This window comes from Phoca vitulina, unplaced genomic scaffold (genome assembly GCF_004348235.1).
Source record: "Phoca vitulina isolate PV1807 unplaced genomic scaffold, GSC_HSeal_1.0 scaffold70, whole genome shotgun sequence".
NCBI classification, from domain to species: Eukaryota; Metazoa; Chordata; class Mammalia; order Carnivora; family Phocidae; genus Phoca; species Phoca vitulina.
The window spans coordinates 5283696-5291915 of NW_022589773.1; positions in this window are offsets into that span (position 1 = coordinate 5283696).

Below are 8220 nucleotides of genomic sequence, written 5' to 3' on the forward strand. Positions count from 1 at the left end.
GGGTGCAGAGGCCGGCGCTCCAGCCCGCTCCGGGGCCTCCCCGCTCGCGCTGCTAGCCGCCGCCCGTCGTCCCCGCGGCCCCCAAACCCCGTCACCACCTGCCCCCTGCTCCCTGCCCTCCGGCTCTTCTCACCAAGCCGGGAGAAGTGGATTCCCTGTCCCTCACTGGTCCGATGGCCCCTGGCTGGAGCGTTCATTCCGGCCTCTTCTCTTCAGGATTCCTAGAATGCCAGAACTATTGGAGACCACAGTTTTCAGTATCTGCGTTTGGCAGAAAAAAACAGTCACAAACACAGGGAAGTATCCCCTGAATGCCACACTGAGGCCAGAGACTCCGTAGACCACATCCTGATCTCTTTGTAGCCACAACACGGTTGTCTTAAGCCGGTTCATGCACTGATTCGTGGAACAACATTTATTGAGCACCTACTGTATGCCGGGCACTGTCCTGTGCTGCCCTGGGGACAGAGCCTGAACAGAACAGACAAAACTCCTGCCTTCTTTGACCTTACATTTTAACAGAGACAATAAAAAACAAACCAACCAGAGATTGGTATGTTAGATAAGCCTAAGAGCTGTAGAGGAAAATGAAATAGGAAAAGGCGACAGGGATTGTTGGGCTCAGGGGTTAAAACTAGTGAAGGAAACCCTCACTGAGAAAAAAAGTCTCCCAAGCGAAATATTTCCTTAACTATAACATCCAAAATGTAATGACGGCTACTGTGGCCTAGAAACCAGTCATAACAGCTCCATTCAAGAGTTTGCCCTTTATGTGTCAGACAATTCGCGCATGGGGGGCTCAGATGAGCTAGGACCCTGAAATCCAGCTCGTGCCATCCAGTCCCCCTGAAGTGGAATCCCTTGGAAAGCAGCCCCGGTAAGCTCAGAAGAGGTTAGGGGGTGGGGTTAGGCAGGCCTGCTGGATTCCCAGCTCCAGCCTCACCGGCCCGGAGCCCTCGGCCAGTTACCCAGTCTCTCTAATTCCAGTTTGTCTGTAAAGTGAGGCAATTGTTCCAGCTGGGTGTCATGAGCATGCCAGCAGATGAGGTGGGCAGAGTGCTCAGTTCGAGGCGAGACACAGGCGACACACTGAATAGATGGCGGAGACCTCTGTCTGGCTCCCTCAGTGATCGCTGTCACCCCCACGGACAGGAAGCCCACCACCTACAAGGCCACTTGACCTGGTGGTGGAGTACGCACTCCGGAGCCAGGTGGCCTGGGTCCCAGTCCCGGCCTTGCCGCTCACGGGTACAAGTTACTAGCCTCACGGAGGAACGTTGTCTCTAACAGGGGGCTAATGACCATAGCCCCCTCACAGGATGATACACGATGCCGGTGAAGGGCTTTAGAGCTGTGCCCAGCCCGCAGTAAGTCCACGCCATATGTCTGCGTGCCCTTCATTAGATGGACAGTGAACAGAAGAAAGACACTTCCCTTTGCCGTCACAAAGGGGCTGAAGGGACATGGGGATGACAGCCTCAGCCTAAATTTATCTATTGTGCAATTATGTTCCCCTGCATCACGTTGGTTGACTGTGACTAGCTCTTTTCTGGGCCAAGATGCATAAACCCTGCGTCTACCTGCATGGTAGCCAGAGACTGAGGGAGGAAGAGGACCAAAGGAAGGTGGGCACCTCCGCGCGCGGGATTTCTCCCTCCTGTCTTTACCCGCCCCCATTGCAGAGCTGCTGCCAGCCGGAGGCAAGCTTTCTCCTCCTCCCTCATCACAAAACACGCCCGATTCATGCACTGGTGCAGATGGGAGTCGTGTGTGCCATATTAGGACTTTTTGGAACAGCTAGAAGTCCTGGGAAGAAACGGTGACCACCGTTGCCTCACCAGGCTCCAACCCCAGGAGGTCAGCTCTGTGTCAGCGGCAGGAGGTGGAGAAGTAACAGTCTAGAAGGTAACTCACTGCCTCCACCACCCCCCGCTCCTCCCCTGAACCCGGGGCACTTCTTCTTGCTCCCCCTGGCCCCCAGGACAGTTAGGGTGACAGGGAACAAAACACCAACTGGTTGCTGAGAAAGAGATTGTCGCAGCATGGTCCTTCCTTAGGTGAATCCCCAGCTCTCGTGGCCTCGTGCAAGTAGAGGAGGTGGGACCTGTCATCTCTGGAGCAATAGAAACTGAACAGCCAAACTGCAGAGCTAACACCTATTCAGCACTTGCTAGGTGCCTGGCAGCCCTGAGGGCTTTCCAAGTTTAATCACCCCAGAGCCCCTGAAGGTTGGCTTCAGCTCGTACTCCTATTCTTGCAGATGAGGGAGCTGAGGCTTTTCAAAGTCAAGGGATCTGTTGAAGGCCTGTGGCCAGCTGGGAGGTGGCAGAGCCAAGACTCACATCCTGATCTATGTGACTGTAAACACCACATTCCCAATGGCCTGCTGATTCCTTGCTAAGTGACGTTCATCTCCGTCGGTGAGGCTTTGAGCCTGCTAACCACAGTTTCAACAATCTGCTCTATAAATTGTCCACCTATTAGCTCTGGAGCTATTTCTTAGGGCTGTGCTCATGCATTCTTTTACTCAAAGAATAGTTATCAAGCACCTGCTGTGTGCCTAAACCATACCACATGCTGGGATTACAGTGGTGAATAGGACAGACACATCTCTTCCCATGTGGGGCTTACATTCTTTGTGAGAGATAGTCGGGAGACAGAATCACATATTAAGCAAAGATACAAAACCATTTTGAGGAGCAAAAAGTGCTATGAAGGGCATAAAACGGGGCAGTGAGGTAAGAACTAGTCAAGGGAATATTTCTTAGGAAATGACCTTTCGTTCAAGACTGAACAAAAAAAAGAATGGGGTGAGTGAAGAACTCATAGAGAAACAGGCAAAGATAGCAGCAGGTGCAAAGGCCCTGAGGTAGCAATGGGCTGGTGTATTCAAGGAATAGCAAGAAGAAGGCCAGTGCAGCTAAAACGGTGGGTGAGGGGAAGATACATAAGAGATAAGGTGAGAAAGGGAAACAAGAACCAGATAATGAAAGACCTCCAGATCATTAACAAGACACTTGTGTTCCATATATAGTGTGGCGAGAAGCCACTGGAGGGTTTTAAGCTGGCGTGATATGACCTGATCTAAATGCGTGGGAATGAACTGCAGGGGATCAAGGAGGCAACTCAGCTGGAATTTGATCCAGCCTCTACTCGATTGCCTGTCAAAGATGAAGAATGCTGTCATAATCCTCGTAAATCTTTCCTTCTCCGTTAAATATTTTCACTTCCTTCAATAGTTCTTCATATGGCATATCCTGCTTTGGACCCATTGACTTCTTGGAACTCCTTCCCACACCATGTTCTATTTCTATGATTCCTCCTCTACTCCATCTGCTCCACCCCATGCCCCAATGGTCTGCTCGCTTGTATAAGAAATTAACCCTGTTTTCTTACCCCTGCTGATAATATTAGCAACAGGCTGGTTATTGCAGCAGCAGGATGGGGCAGAGGGGGGCAGCTGAGCCATGGTGCAGTTGCAATAAAGAGCTCACCCAGCCCTGCCGGGAGCTCTAAGCTAGGATGACCCTTCAGAGTTGTCCTGAGTTGGGGCAAGAGGGTCAGCAATTATATCCCCATGTCAACCTGTCATTAGCTATAGGCTGCCCTGGAAAGGGGCAGGACACAGGATAGGTGGCTCTCTTCTGCCAGGGCAATCGTCCCAGGAGCTGGAGAACAAGGTTTTTGTCCTCAGTGAAGAACTAAGTGGCATATCGCAGCATCCTCTAAAATAGGCAAAGAGGACTGGACCTGGGGAGAGAGGTAGGGTCTGTCCCTGCCTCTCCTCTGTGCATCATCACTTTCAGACATCCCTCCCCTCTGAGGAGCACATATGACCGTGGGCATTTCCAAACCTATGTTCCACCAGCTCAGCTCTGCCGCCTGGTCCCAGCAAAAACCCAGTGTTGAACTCTTACTGGCCCAGATAAATGACCTTTCGTCCGCCAATGACTGTCGTTAGAGCAGTAACACTGGATCGGCTCTGATGTACAGAAGACGTTCAGATGTTAGTACTTACCTGTTACTCAGAGCCAATGAAATCACGCGTAAAAGCACAGTGCCTGGGGAACATGAATAGCCTAAGAAAGCCGAAGATGAGTCTGAAGGACAGTGAGCAAACCAGGTTGACAACCTGGAGAGTTTCAATGACAGACCAGTAGCCAGCAAGCCTGGAAAGTAGGTTGGCAGAGACTAGAGAGGGTTTGAACAGTAGAATAAGGAGTCTGCACGTTGTCCTGTAGGCCATTGCCGCTCTTTGCTCCGCGAAGTCACCCGTCCACGAAAAACACAGAAAGTGAGAGGGAAAAAAAGCTATAGCAATTGGACAGAACAAATTTATGCCTGTTGAATCTAATAATAGATATTTGGGACCTGTGTTTTTCATCTTTTCTATTTCATTTTTCTAGAAATTAATTTTTATGGGATTTTATAAAAACAATGGCCCATGATGGATTGGAAATTTTTTTTTTTAAATTAGTCCTTCACCCCAGAGAGTTTGAGAGGCACCCCTGAGGCCCACAGAGGGCCACCAAAGTTTTATGACGATGATATGTTCAGGATACTACTTTTCCTAGATTGAAGTGGAGAGAAAATGGAGCAAGAAATACCAAGTAGGAGGCTCCCGTGACCGTCTGGGTGTCTCTACAGGGCCAGTGGCAGCAGAGACCTCGGCAAGGACGGAATCAGGGCAGGGGCTCCTTTTCCACCAGGTGCTGGGCTGCACAGGGCGTCCATGTGCAAGCGGATCTATGATCCACTATACTATGGTGCAGGGAGGTACCGATCTACCGAGAGGCCCCCACGCTTCAGACACCACATGGAATCAATCTGGGACTCCAAGCGCGATATTTGGGCAACACGACATTGCCACCTGTCTCATCACACAGACCCGCCATCTCAGGGTAGTCTTGGCCCTGCTGCATTCCTGGGCCCCACACCCAATCAGGTCACATTGGTTCTGCTTCTGAAACAGCTCTCCCATCCCCCCACTTCTTGCCACCCCCCTTCCTCTCATCTTCCATCTCTGCCCTGAACGCTTCATCTCCCCTGAAGGCACTCAGATTTTGTCACTCCCTCACTCCGGAACGTCTCATGGCTCCCCACTGTCTGGGAAAAACACACCCAACTCTTGAGCCGGGTATTTAAGACCACCACCGCATGTCACCAAACCCCACATTTCCACCGAAACTCCCTCTTCTCCCTCTCCCAGTGTTCCAGCTGCCCCCAACCAGCCCCTTGCACTTGTGCCTTTCCTCCCACATCTCACTCTGCGGTGATGAATTAGCACCTACTATGTTGAACAAACTCTCCAAGGCCAATCCCTGAACCAAAGGATGCATAGGGAAATGTGACCCTCTCACGGTCACCTGGGTGCTCATCCGAGACCTGGCTGCCCTGTGATGCCTTCTCATTTTAGCAAATGAAAGGTCAGAAAGCTGCCATAAGGAAGCTACCTTGGCTGGGTTTCTTGCGGGTATCCTGTCATCTAGTTTAATCTGTTCTTGAAAAGGAAAGGCTCAGGGCAGAGGCTCCTTTTTCACCCAGGGTTTGACTACCTAAGAGCCTGGACGTGTAAGGGGTATTATAATGATTTGGGTACATAGGTTCTGATCCACTCAGTAGGCGCCCACAACCTACTGAGGTGTTTAACCCCATTTATAGCAGAAGTTTAGACAGCTTTACTGGGGTGTCTCATGCCAAAGAGTAGTCAGTAGCACACTGGGAATTGAACCCAAGCACTAGACATGTTGCTTCTTAATCGTCAGACGAGACCAAGAAGGGAAACACCCAGAAGCCAGGACCAGCCCACCTGAGGAATGTCACTTAATCTCTTTTAGCAGAGTGGGGATTTGAACCCAGGCACTAAACATATTGTTTCTTTATCATCAGATAAGACCGAGAAAGTGAACACCCAGATCCAGGACCGGCCCTTCTAGAAACCAGCTCACCTTAGGAAGGTCACTTAATCTCTTTGAAAAATGAGGTAGAACTGGATGTTTTTGCAAGATTCCTTCCTTCTCTTACATTCTTTGACCCTGAGTAATAATAACAGCTGATATTTGTTGAGTGCTTGTTACACGTGCTAGCATCATGCTAAGTGTGCTTTTAAACCAATTATCTCATTTGATCCCATGTGTCCTTATGAATAAGTGCAGCTGTGATCACCCTTTGACAAAGGAGGAGATTGTGGTTTGGAGAAGTTAAGTAGCTCTCCCAACTTCACAGTTAATAAGCAGGGGAACAAGGTTCTAACTCAGACGAGCTGACTCCAGAGTCCACGCTCAGCTTGTCTGGCTTCCAGAATCTCCAAATGCAGGTCTTGTGTGAGGCCTGGCTCTCTCCAGCCTCAAGGCAGGGCCACCAGCTGCTTCCTCACCGAAACAGCCCACCCACCTCCCCAAGCTCACTTGTCCTTGGTAATTTCTGGCCACCAGACAGGTCTCTGGAGGCCCAGCCCCCTAAGCTGGGTCAACTAGCCTCCCCCAGGCCTTCCTGCTGACTGCACCTCCTCCATCATCTCCTTATTACCCTGCTCTTTACCTTCCTAATTACTTTTCTGCCCTCCACACTGGGCTTTAAGCTCCAAGGAGGCCGGGAACCGCCCTTGCTTCCCCAGGGCACAGAACACCGCATTGCACCATGAAAGGAAAATGTGTTCACTTAGAGCAGTGATCGCGGAGGGGATATCAAACGTGAATGCTGCTTCATCTCAACTGGTTCCAACTGGAGCGACCCAGGTTGCTAGGCCCATCCGGGAAGTCACTGAAGACTCTTGTGACCAAAGAACAATGGGACTGTTTCTTTAAACCACCCTTTCCAGGCTGTATGTGGTCAGTCCTTAATTAGCATAGCCACCATGAAACCTGTTTTTCCTTTCCTTATTCTTAAAACATAAACCCTGAGGTTCCTCCTCCCAGAAAACATGTCAGTGAATTTCTTCCCTTGTGTGTTCCATTGCTGGGCAAATAAAAAACTCAGCATTATTATTATGATGATTCTTATATTTATGAATGGCTCTGATATTCTGCTTTAGTCTTTGACAGCACACAGTAGGTTCAACGAAGTTTTGTTGAGCATCATAAATACAAACAACTGTTGCATCGGGTAAGGGATGATACGTCCATGGCTGCCTGAGGAATCAGGAGGAAGGCAGAATCACTTCTCCCCAAGATAACAGCGGAATGTTCACAGAGCAAGTGAGCTCAGTTTTGGTAGTCATCTTTTACTTTTTCCTAATCCAGTGCCTTCTTTGTTCCAGCCTTCCTTTTCCAACGTAGATCCCATGGGGCATCAATTCAATGTCATTCTTGGCAATTCTCTCAATGCCTTGCCCTCCTGTCTTCCATCACCTCCCCCTACATGTACTCAACCATCTGCTCTCACCCCTGGACACCAATGGAGAAAGTCACACCAGCTGGATACATGGGGCTCACCACAAATTCCATAAAGCCATGCTTTGTTCTCAACACTGTCCGACGTTTCTCCACTCAGTTCACTCACCTATTCTAAAACTTCCAGCCGCTCACCTCCTCCTTCACTGATTAACAGGTAGGAGCTCTGCAACTTCTGCCTCAGCTAGAAATCTGACTACATCGGCTCCAACCAATTCTCCTTCCCTTCTCCTAAAGCCAATCCTGCATCTGAGCTTTGGAACCCATCCACTCGCCTTCTCAGCAAACTGCCCTACCTCCCCTATGTCCTTCTTGCTCATTCAGCTACCTCCTCTCAAATGGATCCATCCCATTATCAGTGAAATATGTTCAAATCCTTCACCATCTTAAAAGGAAACCAAAATCCTTCTCTCTCTCTCTCTGCTTTAGTAATCTCTACACTCAACGTGGAGTTCAAACTCACAACCCCAATATCAAGAGTCACATGCTCTACTGACTGAGCCGGTCAGGCGTCCCCCAAAATCCTTCTTTTAACCCTCTCACTCCTCTCCAGCTACAGCCTCATAGTCAAACCTCTTGAGAAGACGGAAAAAGGGTCATTGAGTATAAAAACTCCCTCCATTTCCTCACCCTACTGGAGGTTAGCTTTCACTTCCATTTGTCTTTCGAAAGAACCCTTGCCAGGGTCACTGATGACTTCCATGTTGCTAAACTTAACAGATAATTTTCAGTTCTCCTCTTGACTTCTTAGGAACACATATTTGACTGCTCCCTTTTTCTTGCAACACTCTGAGTTTCTTTGTCACACTCTCTCCTGCTATGCCTGTTA